General features: G+C 40.6%; 1 protein-coding gene across 7 annotated transcripts in view; it reads right to left on the bottom strand.

Moving 5' to 3' along the window:
• RAP1A (RAP1A, member of RAS oncogene family) overlaps window positions 1-12,598 on the bottom strand; it is a 71,020-nt gene extending 58,422 nt beyond the window's left edge. For 2 of the 7 annotated variants that reach the window (XM_072766461.1, XM_072766467.1), the window contains exons 1-2: window positions 11,754-11,908; window positions 4,214-4,307 (exon numbers count right to left, since the gene is read on the bottom strand). The gene's annotated coding sequence lies outside the window, so the exon portion shown is untranslated. Of the gene's footprint in view, window positions 1-4,213; window positions 4,308-10,883; window positions 11,570-11,753; window positions 11,952-12,408 lie in introns of those variants that run through there. The other 5 variants (XM_072766463.1, XM_072766462.1, XM_072766464.1 and 2 more) reach the window with 5 other exon arrangements.
• Between the last annotated feature and the right edge of the window lie 10,473 nt (window positions 12,599-23,071).

Genomic DNA, 23,071 nt, shown 5'->3' with positions numbered 1-23,071 from the left:
ATTCATGTTTCCATAAAAGCAAAATACAAATATTTATTGATAATCTATCTATGGTTTCATCTATCTACTTTATAATGCACTAGTTCCTTCTGAAAGTTTGCTGTCACCATTATCCTTTATAACTAGACTTTGTTAATTTGCATAAATTATAGAGTTTTATCATCTGTAAACAAATGAGCAATATCGATTTTTCAGATTTGCTTTGTAGATTAAATGATACAGTAACTTTACCTTCAAAAAAATATTACTTCCCTTCTCCCTATAGGTCCCTCTATAGATTAGGACACTGATCAGTGGTCACTGATCAACCTTACTGTGAAAAATCTCTTTTCTCCACAGATTCCACATCTTTACACATTTTTGTCTACCAATTGCATTGACATTTAATTAACTAGATAATTAATGGCTAATCAGAAGTCTCAAATTGTCAAAGACCTAAATACTAATGAAACTCAATGTCAGGTTCTTAACGTGCAAGCATGATGTTTTATTTCATTAACAGTTTACAAATCACCACAATATATGATAATGATTTGTGATAATTAGCTGCAAAGATTTGAGTCAATGTAATTATTGGTCAAAGCAAAGATTCATTAGGCTTTTTACAATACTGAGAAAAATTGCATTCCTTTCTCAGCAGACCCCTGGGAAAACATAATTTATGTACCATGTTAGTGATTTTATATGTCTACAGAAACTGGTTACCCTACAGGTTTGTTTTAAACCAGTATCATTAATAACACCAACTTCAAATTCAAAAGTTACACATATTTACCCATAAAGCTATGTATGTAGTGATATCCTATGTCTTCCCTTTGTATTTATAAGAACAAAATCTAAACCTTTCACCAAAGACCTATGTGATTTTTCTCCTGCCAATGCCATATCTACTAGTCCTCTTCTCAGCTTACCATGATGGCCTTCTCAAACATAACTTGTTGCTTATCACTTCAAGGCATTTGTGCCTGGTTCACTCTTCTTGCAGATCATCACGTCTAGCTTTTTGTCATTCAGGTCTCAATTAAATATTACCATCTCAGAGCTTTCCCTCAACACTCAGTCTAAAACTTCTTCATGACATTTGTGACCTCTGAAATTAAATTATCTTATTCACTTATTTACTATTCCTCTCCACCACCACCAAATCCCACTTGTATGAAGAGTTCCATGAGAATAAGTCTTATTCACTGCTCTATCTCTAGTTCCTAGAATAGTATGAAGGTACTCAATAATCATGCAATAACTATTTGTTGGGTCACTAGCCAGAATGTTTAAGATTGTTTTAGGGAAAGACTGATTTCTTAGTCAACAATTTACATTTAGCACTCAAAACTGCTGATCCAAAAGACATAAGAAAAAATGTTTTTTAACTAAAAAGAATAAGAAAAACATATACAACATTCTATCCAACAAGTGAGCTTTATTTTCTCGTATTTCTATCCTTTTGGATGGAATATGAGTCTATTCATGTTTCACACACGTCATATGTCACCTCATGTAAAAAAAATGAAATTTTTTACTTTAGTTTTACTGAGGTATAAGTGAAATGTAAAATTGTGAATTTTCTTATAATTGTATGCCATGAGCTGCCAGCCACTCAATCTAATAACTTATTCTTTCTGCCAACATGGAAGGAGAAAAACTTCCAAGAATGTAAAACATACAGACTGGGAAGGCCATTGCTGCCATAACATGACAGTGCCAGAATGGCCCAAACCAGGGATGAATGATCCTGCTCTCAGCTTCTCAGCTGGGAAGGAGAGAAGGACAAGTGTGATGAGAACTAGGAGAATAACTGTAGTTCTGATTTCTGTTAATAAGTAGAAATATCTTCAAACCAATTCAAAAGGGACTCAATTAGAATCTTACAGTTTGCTACATTAAATAACTGTTTTGAATATCTGAGGTCTCTTTAGCAAATGGAATTATCATTTAGTCTACAAGCTATGGGCTTTTGCAGTTTCACAAAAGAAAAATACAGTATTTGTAATAAGTAACACAATCTCCAATACTATGTGCTACATTTGCTTATAACTTAAAATATTTTCAAGAATATTTTAAAAAAGATTTTAAATGACAATAGTAATAAAGATGTTACTTCTGAGTTTAGAAAATATTTGAAAGCCAAAACAAACATTAAGAGAGATACAACAATTTAGCGGTTTAAAAATGCAAACACCTTGAAAGTATTACAAGACTGTATTTACATTTAAAAATTGGGCATTGTTTCTTTCTTCAATTGGTGTTTTAAAGGAAGAAAACAAGCAGATAATCCACAGCCCATATGAGTTTACTTACCATTCACAAAGAAACATTAATATCAATCTGTAGACTAACCTGCTTACTTATTATTCAGCCAAGTAGAAAGTTCAGCTTAGCACAGAGCTAGAGCCAGGAACCAAAATGACTAAGAATCACACGTGCAAACTTTTTTTTTCCTTTCTTTTAATTAAAGAGAAGAGGAAAGAAGTACTACAAGTAATATTTTCTCTAAAGATCACATACTCAATTTCCTATTTTCCATTGCTCCATATTTCCCTGCCCACAACATTCTTAGCTGCTTAACAAGAAGCCTATATTTCACTTTTCATCACTTCTGCTCACATAACTGATGCTTCTGATCCAGCTGCATGGACAAATGCTGAAAGACACATGCAAAATTTAACCTTACAGTGAAGTATTTTAAGATAATACCTCCAGAAATATAATATCTAAAACTGAAGTGTCTTCGTTAACTAAGAACTCAGAATGCTAAATAAATTTCTGCAGATTATCCATTTGTCAAAGAAAGAGCATAAATATATGCTTTTCACAGATTAAATAACAGGAATCTTTCACCCTTCAATTTAAAAAAAAAAAAAAAAAAAGTAGCAACAACCAAAGCACAGTGAGTCCTATCTTCTCTCAGTGGTTCCTAACTCCATATAGCCCACCCCTTAGGCACAGACTATTTGTTCTGAATTTCATCTTCAAACTGAGTACACTTAAAGACCCAGAGACTTTCACAATAGTGACTTTCACAATAGCAACTCTCCTCAAAACCTACTCTTCTGTTTTCCATTGAACTCTCAGATTTGCATTACCTCTGTTATTATTAAGCCAGCCTCCTAGCCCTGGATTCCTTTCTTCCTTGATTCATTCCATACTCTGTAGCCAGATTCATCTTCCAAAAGACGAATGTTCTGATTGGGTCATTTTCCTCATCTCAAAAACTTCTTGTGCTCCTGAATAAAGTTTATACTTCTCAACCCAGCATTCAGTAACTTCTATAGTCTAGCCCAATAAATCTTTACAGCCGTATCTCCGTATTTTCTAATTACACAAGCTCAGGCTTCTGTCAAATCAATCCCCTGTCCTCCAACTGGTCCTGAACTTTCTATCTTGGCTCATGCCATTCCTACTATAAAGAATGTCTACCACTCCCCTCCAGCTGCCACTGCTCATGGCCCTTTTGCATTTCTGCACTTAATCATGTAAACAAGGACACACAAATGATAGCTCCTGCCCACACCCCACAAAACAGGTAAAAACCCACAAATTTAACAACAGTTGGTTTTTATTAAATGTTTACAATGTGCCACACAGTTTTACATATTATTCCCAATCCTCTCAATAAACCTATGAAGTGTTATTATTCTCCTTGTAAAGATGAGAAAGCCAAAGTTCAGAAACATCAAATCACATATTTAGTAAGTTATCTCATATTATATACTCAGTAAGTTGCCTCCAATCATATACCTAGTAAGTGGCAAAGCAAGGATTTGAACCCAGGCTGCCTAAGTCCAAGCCCATTGGTCTAAACCCTAAGTTGTGCTGGCTTTTTTTTTTTTTTTTGGTCGGAACTATGTGACTACCCCCCTCATCTATCTGAAATAATTTAGTTTTACATGATACTTCCACTTACAACATACTATACAATAAGCTTTCTCATGTTTGCCAGCTTAGTAAAGGGAGAGCATTAAAATACTATTTCTTTCCAATGAAAGAACGATGCTCAGATTGCAACTTCAAGGAATGTCTTTTTTGTCACAAAGATTACTTACACCTAAAATATTTTCAAAGAAATTCATTCCTACCAGCTTTTTCAAGGATGACTACAAATTACCAATCATATACTATGATGGTTTTACAGATTATTAATAAGAGGATTTTGCAATTACCACCCACGTATTGTAACATATCTATCAAATTGGCAAAGATTGTAAAAACTGACCTACTCAATGCCATTGAAGGTGCAGTGAGACACACACTCTTATACACAGGGTAACCACCCTCTGATCCAGTTATCCCACTTCTGGGAATCTATCCTAAAGGAAGAAAAAAAAAAACAGAGATGCAATCAAAGATAAATGTACAAAGATGTTTGCTTCAGTGTTATTTAAAATAGTAATATTATAAAGATTAAACCTAAAAGTCCCATACTAGGAGACCAATATCTTGTTCAGAGAAAAAAGTAGGAACAAAACAGTATATATAAAAGTATAATTCCATTTTTTTAAAAAATTAAAAAATCCGTACATGCAAGGAAAGAACTTGAAAAATGTACAATTAAATTTTAGCAGTAACTATTTCTGGGTTATGGATTTATAGATGATTTTCAATTTCTTCTTTACATTTATGTTCTTTTCAAAATATACCATAATTAAACATGAATTACTTTAAACAGGAAAAAAAATGTTTTAAGTAGCTATTATCACTGAAAAATGATGCTGACCCTAACAAGGACATGTTACTTGGAAAGAACACTTCCTTAGTGCAAAGAAAACGTCAAACTTACTTTGTTTCCAGCTTTTATTATGTTCACACTTACTTTTAGACTAAAGAATGTCACCAAAATGCAGTAGTACTCATGAAACTGAGTACTAAAAGTCAGCCAATGTTTCATCAGAAAGCACCACAGTTAAATGAACTGTTTTATTATAGGTCAATTGATAATAATAAATGTCCAATTAATCCTAACTCAAAACATGCAAAATGAAAAAATGAAAAACTATTCTTGTTTTGCAAATTAACTATGTATACTGTTGTTGCCTTATAAGCACATCATAGTTAGTTCTGGAATGGGGAGGAACTTGAAAATAAAGCTGGCAAGCTACCAACATTCACTAAAAATGCACATTGATGCATTTTTTTCTACATGCACATTTCTGTTCTAGGGCATAGTTAACTTTAGTGGCAAAAGATGATTTTTATCAGTGTAACGAAAAAAGATTAAGCTGTTCTAGGAAAAACAAAAGAACAACAAAAAAACCTTCTTGCACTGAACACAGAATTAAAACTGCCATCTGAAACAGAAAGGAAAAAAAACAAAACTTCCCTATGATTTGGCATATACACAGAAAAGCAATTTGAAGGAAAAAAAAAAAAAAAGTCCTGAATTGAGGTAAAATAGACGGTAAGCAAAAGATTCTAATTTTACTGTATTTTAAACTGGGAAACTGGTATTCTTATAATATCAGGGAAAACTACAGGGAAAAAAATAAAACTATAGGGAAAAAAGAAAGAAAATAATACAACAGAAATAGCTATTGAGCAACTAAGAGAAAATTTAAAGTATCACACTGATCTTACTTAGAGAATGAGTATCATTCTATTTTCACCTACCATGAAAATACAACATTTATTTATAAAACATATGTCAGGTTCTGGCAAACAAAATAAATTACTAGACTATAAATTCCTTATAATAGAAGCTACAGCCTCACATCTCAGTTTCCATCAAAGAACATAATATTGGGTCATGCAAACATCTGTTCAATGACTGAATCAGAAATCTATTAATAAAATCATGCAACATTTTTACATGCATTCAATGGAATGGAAAAGGTACATCAAAAGACATCAAAGATTTGGACTAGACACTGAAAACTACATAAAATCCAAAGATTAATGTTAAATTTCAACTGCAAAATAATTAAGTTATGGTTGCTTGTGTAATGTTCTATAATACAGCCAACTTGTCTGGAACAGAATGATCCTGTTTATGAACGAATTTTTAAATATCATTGAAAACATAGTAAATAAATTTACTCTTTAGATTATACGTCTGAGTGATCTGAAATATTCAGTCCGCAAAAGGAGATAATTTCATACTACTAACTTAGAATCTTACAAGCTGCATCTGGGATTTGTTCAAAGAAACAACTGCATCCAGTTCTTTGTGCCTCTTTTACTTTTACACTTTTGTGGTTGATAACTAAACCACAATTCTATCCTGAGCAAAGTTATTTCTTACAACCAGAATACATGTGTATAACATAGCACTGCAAAATCCATGAATGTTAAAGGTATACAAACTTGTAAGTTCAAAGTAACTAAGCTTTAATTAATCCAACAGTATCTTTTACCAGTTACAATGTATAGTTTAGTATATTCCTATTCTTATGAAATATGGACTATAACTTAAATATATTCTGAAACCAAACACCAGGTTACATATTTAATTTCAAAACTGGTTAACTTTACCATTCCGCACTTTGAACCAATCTCTAGCAATGTGAACTACACAGTCTAGAGATAGCTGGGTATGCAAAGAAATTTTTTTTTCCAGATTTATCTGGAATTAGCTTAAATAAGTCATCAGTACCTTTAAAAAAAAAAAAAGCCATTGACTTGTCCCTGGTTGAGGTTAACTTCATAAAACACATTTAATCTTTCATGTACATATCATATACTTCTGAAAATTATATTTAAATGATTATTTAGACCACTTATAAAAGTACACTATTTCTTATTTCAACTCCACCTTAATCATCACACACAATTTCCTTTTCTTATTGGTGCGGTCACATACCTTCCACATCTAAAAGACCTATTTTCAAGCGGAAACGAGAACATGGCATAGCTTCTCTGTTAAACTGCTTTGCTGATCAGTATGTCATAAGAAACGAAGCTTATAGGTTCAATACTCTTCTGGATCATTTAACTTTGAAACAAACTGGCCTCTTAACCACTCATCTCAAAACTGTGAGAAGGGGACTGTGAAGAGTGAGTGATTCATTCAGTGACCATAACCATTGTAACAAAAATTCATAAGCTGAAAGGGCCAATATTACCTCTGTACATGAAAAACTGTAAAGCACATAAAAACTACCACTTGTAATCCCCAAATTTCATGCAAAGAAAAAGGGAGTGGGGAGAATGGGTGCTCATTTCAATAACATAAGAAAGCTTAAATATATTTAACACTAATCACTTCCATAAGATGTGAATTTGGCATTAAGTCATGCAGCAATATATGACATCAGAATGAACAGAAAATACTTGGAAATACGCCGTAACTCTTTTTAAAATTGATGAGTTTAATCTGAAAAGGAACATCAGGAGGAAGTAAGACTATGTTCACAATTTTAAACTCACCACAACATTAATATATAAACACTTTATACAAATTTTTAAATTGAACTTCTAAAATACGAGAATTTTAGAACTGGGAACTTAGAGGTTATTTGAAGTTCAATGAACATCTGTTGGATCCCTAGCATGTGTCAGACACAGTGCTAGCTGCTTGCAGGTAACTCAATTATTCAACTCACTCACTTTAGAGATGGTGGAGTTGCCTGTTCATGCCAAATCAAGCCATCTAGATTTCAGAACTAGAAATGCTGAGGAGTGCTCTCACAGTGGTAAAATTTCTATCAAAACCGACTAGTATCATTCTTCCTTATAAACTAAATAAAATGTCAAAGATGCAATACTAACCTTATTTAACAAAAACAATAGTCTGTTTTGAAAGCTATAAAGAATTACAACTGTCTAAAAATTCAACTAAGTACTAGTTGCATAATTTATTGCAAAGAACAAAACATGGGGCTGTCAGTTTTAAGATTCTAAAGACACACATAACAGAAATTAAACAAATTGCAGATATCATTTAAAAATCCCTTTATGGGCAGCCCAGGTGGCTCAGAGGTTTAGCGCCGCCTTCAGCCCAGGGCATGATTCTAGAGACCCCGATGGAGTCCCACGTGAGGCTCCCAGCACGAAAGCCTGCTTCTCCCTCTGCCTGTTTCTCTGCCTCTCCTTCTCTCTCGGTCTCTCATGAATAAATAAATAAGATATTTTTTAAAAATAAAAATCCCTTTGTGTAAAATAAATAAATAAATAAACAATATGAAAAATTAGATGCTCGACTGGAATGTGTATTGTATATAAAAGATCAGTCATATAATAACAAAGTTCATGGATGGTAGTAAACTTTGGCAAGACTTTTAAGTTATTTAACTATTAGATTCTGAATCATGACAGAATGTAAAACTCCCTGAGGACAAATACCCTAATTCATCTCTGTATCACCAACAATTAGCACTCTGTTGTTAAATGTTGGAGAGGTAAATTATGATATGAACTTTAAATTCAAGCTATTTGAAAATTCAACCTAACTAAAAGATCTTCTTTTATAACTCAAATGATTTTTTTCAAGTATTAAATAATAATACTCAATGCAAGTAACACTGCCATAACACTGAAGATCAACAACTGTGGCTATCCCTTTAACTAGTACAACATATTTTTTAAAGTAATTCACAGGATACATCAAGAAGACAAGTAAATTCACATACTTTGATTCAGTTCTTCTTCTGGAAATCGTCCCAAGAAAAAATTCCAAAAGAAAGAAAGAAAATGCTACATATTCAAAGTGTTCATTTCATCATAATTTTAGTAAAGTGAAACAAACTATCTACATGCCCAACAACCGGTAACCCGTAGATGGGAGTATTTTTGCAACCTCTGAAAAAGGCTTAAAATGAAGATTAAACCTCCTAACTGGTCTTCCAGCTTATACTCTTGCCCTGGCCAATTCCCACCAAGTTGATTTCCACACAGCAGCCAGAAGGATTCCCACAAACTCTTCTACTTAAAACCCTCCAATAGTTGATTGCTCATCTCATTTAAAGTAAAATCTGGGATCCCTGGGTGGCTGAGCGGTTTAGCGCCTGCCTTTGGCCCAGGGCGTGATCCTGGAGTCCCAGTCGATTCCTGCATCAGGCTCCCTGCATGGAGCCTGCTTCTCCCTCTGCCTGTGTCTCTGCCTCTCTCTCTCTCTCTCTCTCTCTCTCTCATAAATAAATAAAATCTTAAAAAAAAAAAAAAAGTAAAATCTGAAGTTTTTACCATGACCTACAAGGCTGTTATTTCTCTCACCTAATGCTCCCTCACTCCTTCTTGCTGTCTTCCTAGTTGTTCTCAAAAGGCCAAGTACACTGAGGGGGGTCTTTGCACTTGCAGTCCCCTCTGCCTACAACTTTCTTCCCCAAGAGAGCACATCTAACTCACTGCCTTTAGGTCTCTGCTCCAGTCTCATGCCATCCCTGCCACTGCTTCTCTCTTTCCCTCACCCTAATTGACTCTTCTGCATAGCTCTTATCATGTAATATATTCTACATTTATTTGGTTATGGCCCATCTCTTCTGATTGAAATATAAACTCTATGACAACAAGAACTTGATTTTATTCACACAACAGGCATTCAAAAAGCAGTTGTTGAAGTAATATTAAATGCTGGTATAATAATTATTAACTACATGAAAAACCATGCATTTAAACAAGCTCGGAAGAGAACAGGAAAAATGAATAATTTGATTTGTGAAGATTTAAGTGTTGATCATGTTACTTAGGAGTTTGTACAATAAAAACTTAAGTCAGTTGTGATTGTGATTTTAGGCTGCCAAAAGTGACTATAGCAATCTTATTTCCTTGGAAGCCATTAGTGTATTAGCTCAAAACTGACTGGTAGTAGTTATTAATGACAACTTTTCTTCATAAAATTGTAGTAACAATTACTCTTAAATCTTATTCCTAAAGACCCAAAGTTTGGTCTGTAAGTACCGACACTGCCATTCTTGAGGCCACACAGAAGGTGAACAAAGGCTTTTGAACAGTTTTAATATGGAATTGAATAACACTCAGGGATTCCAGTTTTCCTTTGAGACAGGTATCTATGCTTGGTTTCAGAGGGAACCTGAGACTGAATGCAAAATTTCATGCATAAACATCTATTAACTTTTTTTTTTTTCCTGGAGAGAAAATCTATATATTTCATCATGATCTCAAAGGTGTCAGTGGCCTAGAAAAGGTTAAGAATTACTGTTTTACAGTGGAAGTGTACTATTCTAACATAAGCTACCTTCAAATGAACAGAAAATATATAATACCTAGACACCTCCTTGTAATCATTCAACCCACCCATAAAATTCCGAGTGCCTACACTGTGCCAGACACTGTGTGATCCTCAATACCTTGCATTTAATCATATTTTTCAGTACACAGTTGAAAATACCAAGGAAACAAGGCTCAGTGAAACACCAGACTAAAAAAAATAACTGCACCCAATGCAAATATAGTTTCAAAACAGAAAGTGGTATAAGAAATCATAATAAAGACAGAGAAAAGCTCGGGGGCCTGATTTAGTGTTTATTATGTCAAAGTACTGCAGATATCAATTACATCAAAAGGAAAGAAAGACTACACATGCATGCCCGCCTCCACACACTGACAGGAAACCAGAAGAAAGTTTCCAAATCCTGTTTCCAGCAGCATCCCCTGAGACTGCCCTGCAGCATGCTTTTGAAGGTAGGCACCCTGCCTTAAAACTAAGAGCTGCTACTTTACTCATACTACGATAAAAACAGAAAGAATCATCACCCCAGGCCCGGGAAGCAGAAAACCGGGGCCACCTGTAGGGCCCAGTAACCTCCTGCCGCGGTTCCTTTTCTCTTATGCCCTCCTTCCTTCAGAGCAATGACAAAACCACCTCCCCTCGCAACAAGGAATCGGTAGCTCCACGCTGGTTCTTCTTCCCAGGAGGTCGGAAGGCCGCCCAAACTCGGGGCTCAGCCCTGCGAGGAGACCCCGTTTCCCAGGCTCGAGCGTCTTCCCCTCACCTTCTCCCTGTCGCAGTAAGTCACACGATTCAGCTGCCGTCACTGCCCTTAACTTCCTGAGGGGACAAGCCACACTCCCAGCAGGCCCCCGGCCAAAGGAAGACAAGAATCACACGGGGACTGGCCTCCTCTCTAACAAAACTCAGGGACGAAGCACAGACTCCAGAAGAGCAACGCCGACAAGGCGAACACGCGCGGGCGGGCTCGGGGAGACGCGAGGAAAGAGGGCGGGAAAGCGGCTGGGAGGCGGCTGGGAGGCGGAGGGGACGCGGAGATGTCAGCCGCGGCACCGGGGATAAAGGAAGGAAAGGGGCACGGACCCGACGGGCGGAGCGGAGGCGCAGCACGGAGGGCAGGCAGTCCGCCCAGCCTTCGGGCCCCTTGCCGCGTGCCCCCGAGGGGAGAGCCGGGCTCGCGGGAAGGTCTGTGCCCAGCCCGCGGACACGCAAGACGAGGGAAAAGGCAGCGACGTCCAGGCTCTGCAGCCCGCGGGCGGCAGGCGGCGAGGGCACCGTGTCGGAGGAGACGGCGAGGGGCACGGGCTTGTGCCATGGCACCTCGGGCAGCTGGAGGGCGGGGGACACAATGTCCTCGTTCTCTCGCACACCCGGCCCGGGCCCCTCCCGTCCGTCTCCCGCAGGCCCCGCCACGGCGGACCGGCTCGGTCCGCGGGCGTGGCCGGCTCTGGCCCTGGCGGCGGCGGCAGGGCCTCCGGAGCTCCGGCCCCTCCCGCCGGCCAGGCCCCCGGGCCGCCGCCCCGGACTCCGAGGGAACGCGGAGGAGGAAGGGGGAGCCAGGGGACTGGCCGGCGACAGGAGCCGCCCGTGCCCTCCCCCGGGGGCCGCCCCGGGCTCCCCGCGCCTCACTCACCCCGCGGCCCGGCGCCTCCTCCACCTCCTCCTCCACCTCCTCCCTCCTCTCGGCCGTGGCTCCTGCTCGGGCTCTGCGCGGCGACGGCGACGACGGCGGCGGCGGCGGCGGCGGCGGCGGCGGCGGCGGCCTCGAGAGCGGCGGCGGCGGCTGCGCCTCCAGAACGCGCACGCACGCAGCACGCAGGCCCCGCCCCCGGGCCCGCCCCGCCCCGCCCCTCCGAGGCGGCGTCGGCCCCGCCTCCCCGCGACTCTCCGGAGTCCGCTTCAAGCAGCCGCGCGGAAGACTGTGGTGGGAGCTGAGAACCGGGTGGGAGGAGCGCGGTGGAGGGGCCTTGCGGACGGCGGGCGGGAGGCTGCGTCGGGCGGAAGCAAACGGGGAGGGGCCCGAAGACTCCGGAGGAGTCGCGGTTTGGAGGGTAAGTGCCGGGCTCTGTGCTAGGCGCAGGGGCCCTCGCGAAGCTTCAATTCTAGGGGGGTGGGAGGGAGGAGACAGACAACAAGTAAACAAAAATGTCAGGTACTGGTAAGTAGTGTAAGAAAAATAACGCCGGGCATGGGGTGACTTTGTAGCTGGGCAGATACCGGCCCGCAGACGAGACCTTTGAACACTTGTCATACCCGAATGAGATGAAAGAATAAGCTTAGCAAGATACCTGTGGGGGGCTTGGTGGGCACGGCCTTCCCACCCGCAGTCAGTCAGCCTGAAACTCAGAGGTGAGAAGAATAGACCTGGTAGGTTGCAGGAGCAGCAAGAAGCCGGCTTGGCTGAACGGAACCAGCCACCCAGAGAGCGGCGGTAGTGAAACTGGGAGAGGTGTGGGAGGACCAGATCCGGAGCAGCCCTGTGGGCTCTTACAAGAGCAACTAAAAGCCACGGGAGGGCGCGCAGACGAATAACCGCACCTGGTTCACATTCTTAAGAATTATTCTTGGGCAGCCCGGGTGGCGCAGCGGTTTGGCGCCGCCTTTGGCCCAGGGCCTGATCCTGGAGACCCGGGATCGAGTCCCACGTCGGGCTCCCTGCATGGAGCCTGCTTCACCCTCTGCCTGCGTCTGTCTGTCTCTCTCTCTCTGTCTCTCGTGAATAAATGGATAAAATGTTAAAAAAAAATAAAAACTATTCTTGCTCTTATGTGTAAAGTACACAACAGGGAAGCACAAATGTCCACAGGAAGGCCACCAAGGATGTTGTTGGAGGTAACTTGGAACAGGAAGGCAACAAAGGAGTGAGAAAGCTACTCAGATACATCTTGAATTGGGATGGATTTGGCAGAGAGTGTGTGATGAAGGAACAAACCCCACGGATGATTCTTAGGTTCAGAGCTCGAAGGATGAGTTAATGGTGGTGCCATTTAATGGGAAAGGGAAGGCTGCGAACAGGAGAAATTTGGGGTTGGGGGAAATCAGTATTTCTGTTTTGTACATGTTCCATAAGGTGCTTGTTGTATACATCCACAGGAAATGTTGAGAACAACAGTTGGATATAGATTTGGGATTCTTCAGAGCACAGATGCTTCTTAAACCAGGAGGCTACATGAAAGCACTTAGGGAGGGAGAGTAGCTAGAGAAGAGGACTAAGAGGAATCCAACACTTGGAGATTAAGTAGAAAAGGAGGAGGAGCTACCAGTCTGATCAGAGGAATACTAGGAAAGGGTGAGTGATAGAAGATAATTGTTCCTAGAAGGTGGGAGTCATCATTCTTATCAAGTACTGCTGAAACAAGTAAGCCGAGGAGAGAGTTTGAACACTAGATTTGGCCAGATGAAGTCACTGATATCCTTGATGAGAGCAGTTTCAATGGTGTCACAAGGGAGAAAGTCTGATTAGGGTGTGTTAACAAGAGAATGGGAAGTGAGGAGGAGAGAGTGGCTTGCTATAAAGCAAGTCTAAACCGCTCTTGAGGACCTTTGCTATAAGGAGCAACTGGGAACATGGTAGTAGCCCCCGGAATACTTGGGATCAAGGGAGAGTATATTAAGATGGGAGATGCTTCTGTTGTTGGTACGCTGGATCAATCCTTTGGAAAGGTAAATGTGACAATACAAAAGGGAAGAGAGACAAGTGGAGACTGTCCTCAAGACGATAACAAGCAGGGCACCTGAGGGGCTTTGGCTCAGGGTGTGATCCTAGGGTCTCAGGATCGAGTCCCGCATCAGGGTTCCCCACAGGGAGCCTGCTTCTCCTGCCTATGTCTCTGCCTCTCTCTCTGTGTCTCTCATGAGTAAATAAATGAAATCTTTAAAAAAGAGAGAGAGAGAGAGAGAAGCAACGAGACCTAGCATGAGAGTGAAGAGGTGGCCTTGAATAGGAACAAGGACAGTATGTTGACACAGTATTTGGGGGGAGAAGGCAAAGTCTGGATGCAAATGCAGGTAAGTCAGGGAGTATGCTTGGTGTTGGTGGTGGCAGAGCAGGAGGGGACAGCTGGGAGCTAAAATTCAGCCCCTGTTCTGCCAACCCAGCTGTGAGGCTATGTCACCCCAGCAGAAGGGGGGCAGCTTTTCTAATTACCCCACCTGGAGGGGGTTGCCTTTTAGCGATCATCTCCGCCCTCCTAGGACACACACACACGCACACACACATACACTGTGTGTACATTTTCCCGGTTTGCACTAAGTTCAATATGTGCGGGCTGCCTCACTGGGTCTGAGGAGATAGAGCTGGTCTGTGTGCTTTCCTTTACTCTCTGCAACAAAAAACTGTGAATGAGGGGCCCCTGGGTGGCTCAGCGGTTGAGTGTCTGCCTCAGGCTCAGTTCGTGATACTGGGGTCCCAGGATCAAGTCCCACGTCGGGCTCCCTATGGAGAGCCTGCTTCTCCCTCTGCCTGTGTCTCTGCCTCTGTGTGTGTGTCTCATGAATAAATAAATAAAAATCTTTAAAAAAAAAAAAAACTGTCAATGTGGAGGGACTATTGGCTATTTAAGGAGCTAGGAGAAGGTGAACAAGAACTCCCCTGAAGAATGAAAGAGTTACTAGAGAAGTATAATACGGTGGTCCTATATTTAAAGTGAGACCATTCAGCAAGGTTGTGTGGTTTTCTCCAGCCACACATGCCATTGCTTGGGGAGATGGCAGGAGGGTTGGATTTGACCAGGGCTGGGTTTGCTGATGAAAGTCATGAGGGAGTGAGGGAGGAAACACCAGGGAGTGGTTCTAGTGACAGACCTTGGAATCTAAGCCAGGCGGAAGAGAGGAAAATAAAAAATGCCGTGGGGTCACTGGTTTGGTGGTCCCTATGAGAAAGAATAGTTGAGGAGGAAGCAGTGAAATAAGCGGGGAGGGGACTTTCCAAGGATCAAGCATGGGGAAGGATGAAGGAGGCCGTCGGGAAAGAGGAAGCCAAGGTGTCTTATGAGAAAAATGGGTTCATGGAGCTGAGGAAGCAGTCAGGACCTCGGATTCTTGTCCTGTCACAGCATACACTTGAGCCATTGGTCTGAGGGAGGCTGCGGGAGCTGCAGAAGCTAGGGAGAGACTGGGCATAGCTGGGCTCTGCAGGGCCCCTTCACAGCTGCAGGAGAGCCCACCGGGGCCTTGACTTTACCTGTCTTTTCTGTTTTTCCTTCCACTGAGGACACCCCTGTGTTTGAGTGCACACTTTATTCTCTCTGGTGTTTGACAGAAACTAAATGACGTCTCCTCCCCAGTCCACCTCCTCTTTCTCCTCCTGATTTCCCCTTTTCTGTTTGTGACACTTTCTCAGTTATTTAGCCACCAAGTCTCAGCTGCCTATACTCTTCCCCATCCCTGTGCCCCATCAGTCCCCAAAATGTGGCCATCTGTACCGTCCAGTAGAACATTCTACTGTGTTCTTTACCTGCATCATCTGGTACAGTAGTCACAGGTGGCTACTGAGCACTGGAAATGTGGCTAACACGACTGAGGAACTGGATTTTTTATCTTATTTGACCTTATTCCTTAAGGAATTTAAATTAGATGTAAGCAGGCACATATGGCTGGGGGCTCCTGGACCTGACAGACGAGTAGAAGTCCCTCGACACAACGTCTCTTCTGTCTGCCTCCACGGCCTTGACTGGTCAGTTACCTCTCGTCCAGACTTTTCCTGGCATGTCCTCCTCCGTCTCCTGCTTAGCTCCTTACCCCCCCATCCATTGTGTGTTCTTGCCGGAAGCACCTCTCTGAAGCATTGGCCAAGTCATGACTCCGCCCTCTTAAAATCATTGCTTCTTCTCTGTCAGTCTCACACCAGTGCCCACCCAGGAGCGTGGCTTCATCCCACCTTTCCCGCCTCTCCTTCAGGATGTTTGGAAAGAACTGGTTCTCAAGCCGACTTGAATTACTGGCTGTAATTCCTACCGACCTCTGACAGAGGAGCCAACCTGTTTGCCCAAATTGTCGCTGCCTGGAACGATGCCCTCCCCCACCCCTTCTTGCAGCCCCCAAATGTATTGAAATCCTGGGAGGCCTGTCTCATATTGCAGCAGCTACCCAGAACCTTTCCAGATTTTTCCTCTCCTCCAAAATCCCACAGTTTCTGTTTTCTCCTCACCTGTGGAGCTGACATGCTGCCTTGTCATATGTTTTTTGCAGCCATTTTTATTCCCGTTACTAAATCTCCCTTCTTGCAGATCCCTGTGTTTTAATTACATTAGCGCCTCTCGTCAGACTTATACCTTCAATGTTGGAGGTACTCCTCAACCAGCCTCTGAATTGAGTTGTACACTTTTGTGGAATCTGAAGAGCATTTATGCCTCGCTCTGACCCTAAGTACTGTCACTAACCCTCAAAGAGGGTTATACCCTTGGAGAAACAAAAAAGGGCGAGAAGCAGAAGCCAAATAGCAATTATCTCATGGCACTCCTGTCACAACTGAGAATTTCTCAAGTTGGAACACCAAGTGTGGGGCAACACTTGGAAATTCAGAAAAAAAGAATGAAAGAAATACAAGCAGGAAAAAAATTGAGTGGGAAACAGCTTTTTGAAATAGATCATAATCATGACACACCTGATAGCCAGTTCTAGGAGGATGCTAGAAACAACGTGGAGGTAGGTGAGTCTTTGCTCCAAGAGATGGACGTTCCAGGAGCTGCATGTGAGGATGATCTCACCTACAGTCTGCTGACCCAGAGAGTGAGTTAACTGACAATGGACTCTTCCTGTCTGCAGAGTTTGACCACCACAGTGTCTGGGCTATGCTGTGCTGAGACCGTGTTGACAGTTTGCCTTTTTTTTTTTTTTCCTAAGAAAAAATCACTTCCAGGAGAATATTCTTTTGATAGCTTTCATCCTTGGACTTCATGAACTGACCTTAAAATTAAGCAAAAACAAATTAAGCCACCTGGGTGGCTCATGGTTAAGCATCTGCCTTTGGCTCAAGGAGTGATCCTGGAGTCCCAGAATCGAGTCCTGCATCAGGCTTCCCACAGGGAGCCTGCTTCTCCCTCTGCCTGTGTCTCTGCCTGTGTCTCTGCCTCTCATGAATAAATAAATAAAACCTATAAGAAAAAAGCATTCAGATTGTGATGCAAATCAATATAAAGAGGCTTCCAACCAATAAATATTTAGAAAATGTGTTTTCAGACCAGTATTCTTAGAAACCTGTAACCCAAGAGTAGAATTACATATGCTATGCCCTGCAATACCTAATACACTTTTCTTGTGGTACAGTGGTTTTAAGGATTTGAAGAACAGGCATATTTTACACACACAAAAAATATACCTCACACATATGGGACCTTACACACATTTAGTCAGCAAATCTTAACTGAGTGCTCGCTGCTCTGTGGTTGTTGCTAAAAATTCAAATGACCTGGCATTGGTATACATATTATCATTTTACAGTTTTCAAAATGACTCCACAGTACCTATTTTAATCCTACTGACAATGTCATTAAAGTAGGTATACGTCTCATTTTCCAGAGGGGAAAACTTGCTTAAATGGATTAAATGAATTGCACAAAAGCACAGAGCTATTAATTGGTAAGATCTCAAACTGAAACCTAGACCCTGGAGTGTTAAAACATTGGTTGAATTAGAATATAAGTTCCCTGAGGGCACAGACTTGATCTGTTTTGTTCATTACTATATTCTCAGAGCCTAAATCACATGAGGTATATTGTAGGTTCTCAATAAATGTTTCAGGAATGTGTGTGTGTGTGTGTGTGTGTGTCCACGTGCACATGCACGCGTAAAAGCACATGTGGGGTGTGGAGGGAGGGCTGGGGAGAATATAAACCAACCATCTAATTCATTAGCATATTTGTATATTTTAATTAATTACATGCTAAGCTGATCTTTTCTATATTAATGCTCCTCAAAGTACAGTTCACAGACTGGTACTGGTCCACAAAATTTTTTATTACCAGTTGTCTTAGTCCATTCAGGCTGTTGTAATGAAATACCATAGACTGGGCAGCTTATAAACAATAGAAGTTTATTTCTCAAGTTCCGCAGGCTAGAAGTCATGAGATCAAAGTGTCAGCAAAGTCATGTCTGGTTAGGGCCTGCTTTCTGGTTCCTGGTGGTGCCTCTTGCTGTGTCCTCAGCTGGCGGAAGGTGCTAGGGATCTCTCTGGAACCTCTTTTATAAGGGCAGCAGTCCATTTATGAGAACTTCACCCTTACGACCTAAGTACTTCCCAAGTCCCCACCTCTGAATACCATCATCTTTGGGGGTTAGGATTCCAACCTACGAATTTGGAAGGGATACAAACATTCAGTTCATAGCACCAGTCAACATCAAGTATGGAAAACTAGAGTAAGCATTTAGAATCCTTTGTGACAATTTTACATTGCTGTGGCATATAACCTGGTGATCAGTAGACCTGTCCAGTTGAGCAGGACAGAAACCAGCACGAGTGTTGCCTGACTGACTCGTGTGGTGAGTCACATACGGTATGAGTTGGGTACTCGTCATACAACATCCAGGTGTTTTTTAAACTTTTGACCCTCTTCATCCATTTCTTCTACTCTCCCACCCCCACCCCCACCTCTGGCAATCACCAATTTGTTCTCTGTATCTATGAGCTTCAGGTCTGTTTTGTTTTATTTTCTATTCCAAGTATAAGAGAGATTTTATAGTATTTGTATTTCTCTGACTTCTTTCACGTGTGTGTGTGTGTGTGTGTGTGTGAATCAATTTCCTTATCCATTCACTCATCTATGGACACTTACATTGTTTCCATATCTTGGCTGTTATAAATAGTGCTGCAGTGAACATGGGGTTGTAAGTATCCTTCTGAGTTAGGGTTTTATTATCTTTGGATAAATACCCAGTACTGGATCATATGGTAGCTCTGTTTTTCATTTTTGAGGAACCTCCATACAGTTCCCATCATGACTATGCCACTGTACATTCCCACCAACAGTACACAGGGTTTCCTTTTCTCCACATACTCATCAACATTTGTTGTCTCTCGTTGTTGTTATAATAGCCTTTCTGACAGGTGTGAGGTGATATCTTATTGCGGTTCTGGCTTATGTTTCCCTAATGATAAGTGGTGTTGGGCATCCTTCATGTGCCTTTGAGCTATTGGTATGGCATGTCTTGTCATTTTTCTTTGGAACAATGTCTATTTAGATCTTCTGTCCCTTTTTTTAATTGGATAGTTTGGGTTTTTTGCTCTTGCATTACTTGAGTTCTTCATATAGTTTGGATAATAACCCCTTTCAGATAAAGGATTTGCAAATCTTTTTTCCCAGTAAGTAGGTTGCCTTCTTATTTTGTTGATGGTTTCCTTTTCTGTGCAGAAATTTTTTTGTTCAATGTAATCCCACTTGTTTATTTATTTTTTTTTTTAAATTTTTATTTATTCATGATAGTCACAGAGAGAGAGAGAGAAGCAGAGACACAGGCAGAGGGAGAAGCAGGCTCCATGCACCGAGAGCCCGACATGGGACTCGATCCCGGGTCTCCAGGATCGCGCCCTGGGCCAAAGGCAGGCGCCAAACCGCTGCGCCACCCAGGGATCCCTCCACTTGTTTATTTTTGCTTTTGTTGCTCTTTGGTGTCAGATTTGGAAAAATCATTACCAGACCTTTGTGAAGGAGCTTACCCTTACATTTTCTCCTGTTGGGGCAGAAGAGGGGTATGCGATTGTAAATGGGATTATTTTCTTAAATTCTCTTTCTTATTATTAGTATAGAGATTTTTTGCATGTGTATTGATTTTGTATCCTACAGCATTATCAAATTCATTTATCCTAATAGTTTTTCAATGGAATCTTTAGAGTTTTCTATATATAATATCCTGTCATCTACAAATAGTGACAGTTTTACTTCTTCCTTTCCAATGTGGACGACTTTTATTTCTTTTTCTTGCTTAATTGCTCTGGCTAAGACTTCCAAACTGAATTAAATAAAAGTGGTAAAAGCGGAAATCTTTGTTTTGTTCCTGATTTGAGAGGAGGAGCTTTTAGATTTTCACCATTGGGTATGATATCAGATATGGAATTATCTATACCATCTATACAGTTCCCTCTATACCCTCTTTGTGTTTATCATAAATGGATGTTGAATACCATCAAAGACTTTTTTGTATCTATTGATTTTGTCAATGTGGTGTAGTACATTGGCTGATTTGCAGATGTTGAACTGGCCTTGCACATATCCTAATAAATCCTACTTGATCATGGTATATGATCCTCTTAATGTGTTGTCAGATTCAGTTTGCTAATATTTTGTTGAAGATTTTTACATCTGTGTCCATCAGGGTTATTGGCCTGTAATTTTCTTTTCCTGTGGCTTTCTTGTTTGGTCTTGGTATCATGGTAATGCTAGCCATGTAAAATAAGTTTAAAATATTCCTTTCTCTCTCTCTCTCTCTCTCTCTAAGTGCTTGAGAAGGATTGGTATTAACTTATCTTCGAATGTATGGTAGAGTTCACCAGAGAAACCATCTGGTCCTGGACTTTTGTTCATTGGGAGGTTTTTGATTACTGATTCAGTCACCCTACTAGTAATTGGTAGATTTTCTATTTCTTCATGATTCAGTCTTAGTAGGTTGTATGTTTCTAGGGATTTAATCATCTAATTTAATCCTAACCCCTTTGGCTATTTGCCATCCACCTTCTTCTCTTCCTGGATATTCTTTAATTTTTTGGAAAGAGAATACTTCATGTCTTTGGAATGAAAGAGTTAACAACAGATTTGAAATTACAAACAAAAACAAAACTGATTTTTCACCACAGAAGCTATATCTACTGGTCTTAAGGTGTGAAGGTATTATTGCTCAGTAATTAAGCATATGGTCTCTGGACTGAGACTACATGGGGTTAAATGCCGGTTCTACCACTTACCAACTGTGCAAACTTGGGCAAATTGCTTAACCTCTTGCAGCCTCCATGTTCCTATCTGTGACATAATAAAAGTACAGAATTTGACAGGGTTTTAGTAAAAATTATGTGGTTGGGCATATAAAGTGCTGTCACAGAGCCTGTCACATAATGACAGGTTGTTTTTTTATGTTATAATAAATATTATCCATCACTATTTAATCGGGCTCATAAAAAATTCATGCTGTTTGAAAGATTTAACAAATCTTGACTATAAGGGTGATTCTATAACTATCTGGGCTTGTATATAGGTGGTCACTCTTCAATTATTCACATTACTAAAAAATAATAAACATAAGCTAATTCCAAAGCCTTTTATATATTTTTGTAATGAATTTGCAATCCTGGGGACAATAGGTTTGTCACCTAAATGGCCATTCTATTTCTGCAGGTTGTTTGAGTGGTAAAAGTAAGCAGGCAGGTGCGTGTCATGCATTGCATCAAGTATGTTGGAGTGGAGTGTGCACACACAGATAAGCAAAACTTGTTTGTTTTGTGATGTGTGTATTGCCTATATACATGTTTTATACCACAGACTTTATATGCAGGGCCCCTTTCTGCTAAGCTGTAGCCAGCTCATTCTTTTCCATTACCTTCTGGGAACACCGTCATCTGGAAGGAAGAAGCTACTCAGCCATGTAGCCCTCTAACTCCTAGAAGGAATCAAGGATTTCTGCATCAAGGAAGTTGGATAAAGATGAGCACCAGAGAGGATACTACTGGCCACTGAAGGGAAAGCCTAAGGTAGGCAGGAGGCCAGAATGCGCCAAAAGTAAGCAAAGTTCTTTCTTATCAGGAGAGGAAAGCTTGCATTTAAGTGCGTTATCAAGGAGAAGCCTGTCCCCAGCATCAATAAATGGAGGGAAAAGGGACCCAAGAGGGCTTGCTCTGGCTTTGCAGGTATGAGTTAACATTATTTGCTCTGTAATAAAATTGGAGCATATGTAAACCACTGAATTAAATAACCTGAATATATAGAGATATATGAATTTATAGAAGACAGACCAATGTGGTTAGGTTTCCTAGATTTAATGAGGAAAAAGACAAGATGTCCAGTTAAATTTGAATTTCAGATAAACAACAGATAATGTTTTTTTGTATAAATATGTTCCATGCAATATTTGAGGTTTGTTTATCTGAAATTCAGGACATTCTGTATTTTATCTGGCAACCCTAAGTGTGATTAAACAAGTAGGCTCTGGAATCATCCTGTGTGAGTTCATATTCTAGTCCTGCTACTCATCAGCTATGTGACCTTGGTCATATTACATAACCTCTCTGAGCCTGAGTTTCTCTAGGTATAAAATGAAAATAGCTTTTACCTCATTGAGTTGTGAAGATTAAATAATATATAAAAATTCATAATGGCAACTGATACATAGTATAAGCTGAGAAACATAATCACCACTTTTGTAGGAAACATAAATGCTTATTTACTATCCCCCAATTTTTTCTTAAATTGACATTGTGATTCCAAGAGCCTTTAAAAAAAAATCTAGGTGAAGATGTATTTTCCCCCTATTTTCTTGGTACTTTTGATTTTATTTACAGCCAATTAAATGAGTATAGCTTTTAGAATCTACAACCAGCATCTTACTCTCAGGCTTCCTGTTTCTTCCCTTGATCCTAACACTTGGATCCAATCTTAAAGATGTCCTAAATGCTGAATTTCTACTGAGAAATTTCTATAAACTTTCATAAAGTAGTGCTTGAGTACTCACTAGATGAAACTCAGGAGCCAATGCCAGCTCTAGAATGGGGTTGTATCAAGTGGTTATTTGCTGTAGTGGGATTTCAGGGCTGTGTAGGTTGTTTAAGAACCGCCACCTAGTCTGGAGTCCCAATTCTTTGCATATAGGATTCAATTAGCATTACAGCTGAGAAGCAGACAAGAGGAAACATGGTGAAATGTAAAGAACAGTAGACCTAGTATCCAGAAATCTGGTTCTACCTCTCAACACAATCCACCTAGTTAGTACTTTTGAACATTTACTTTCTCATTTATAAAATGAAAACATCAA

The sequence above is a fragment of the Vulpes vulpes genome, chromosome 8, assembly GCF_048418805.1.
Source record: "Vulpes vulpes isolate BD-2025 chromosome 8, VulVul3, whole genome shotgun sequence".
Taxonomy (NCBI): Eukaryota; Metazoa; Chordata; class Mammalia; order Carnivora; family Canidae; genus Vulpes; species Vulpes vulpes.
Note: the sequence above shows the minus strand (reverse complement) of the source record. Positions and strands in the feature narration are given on the sequence as shown.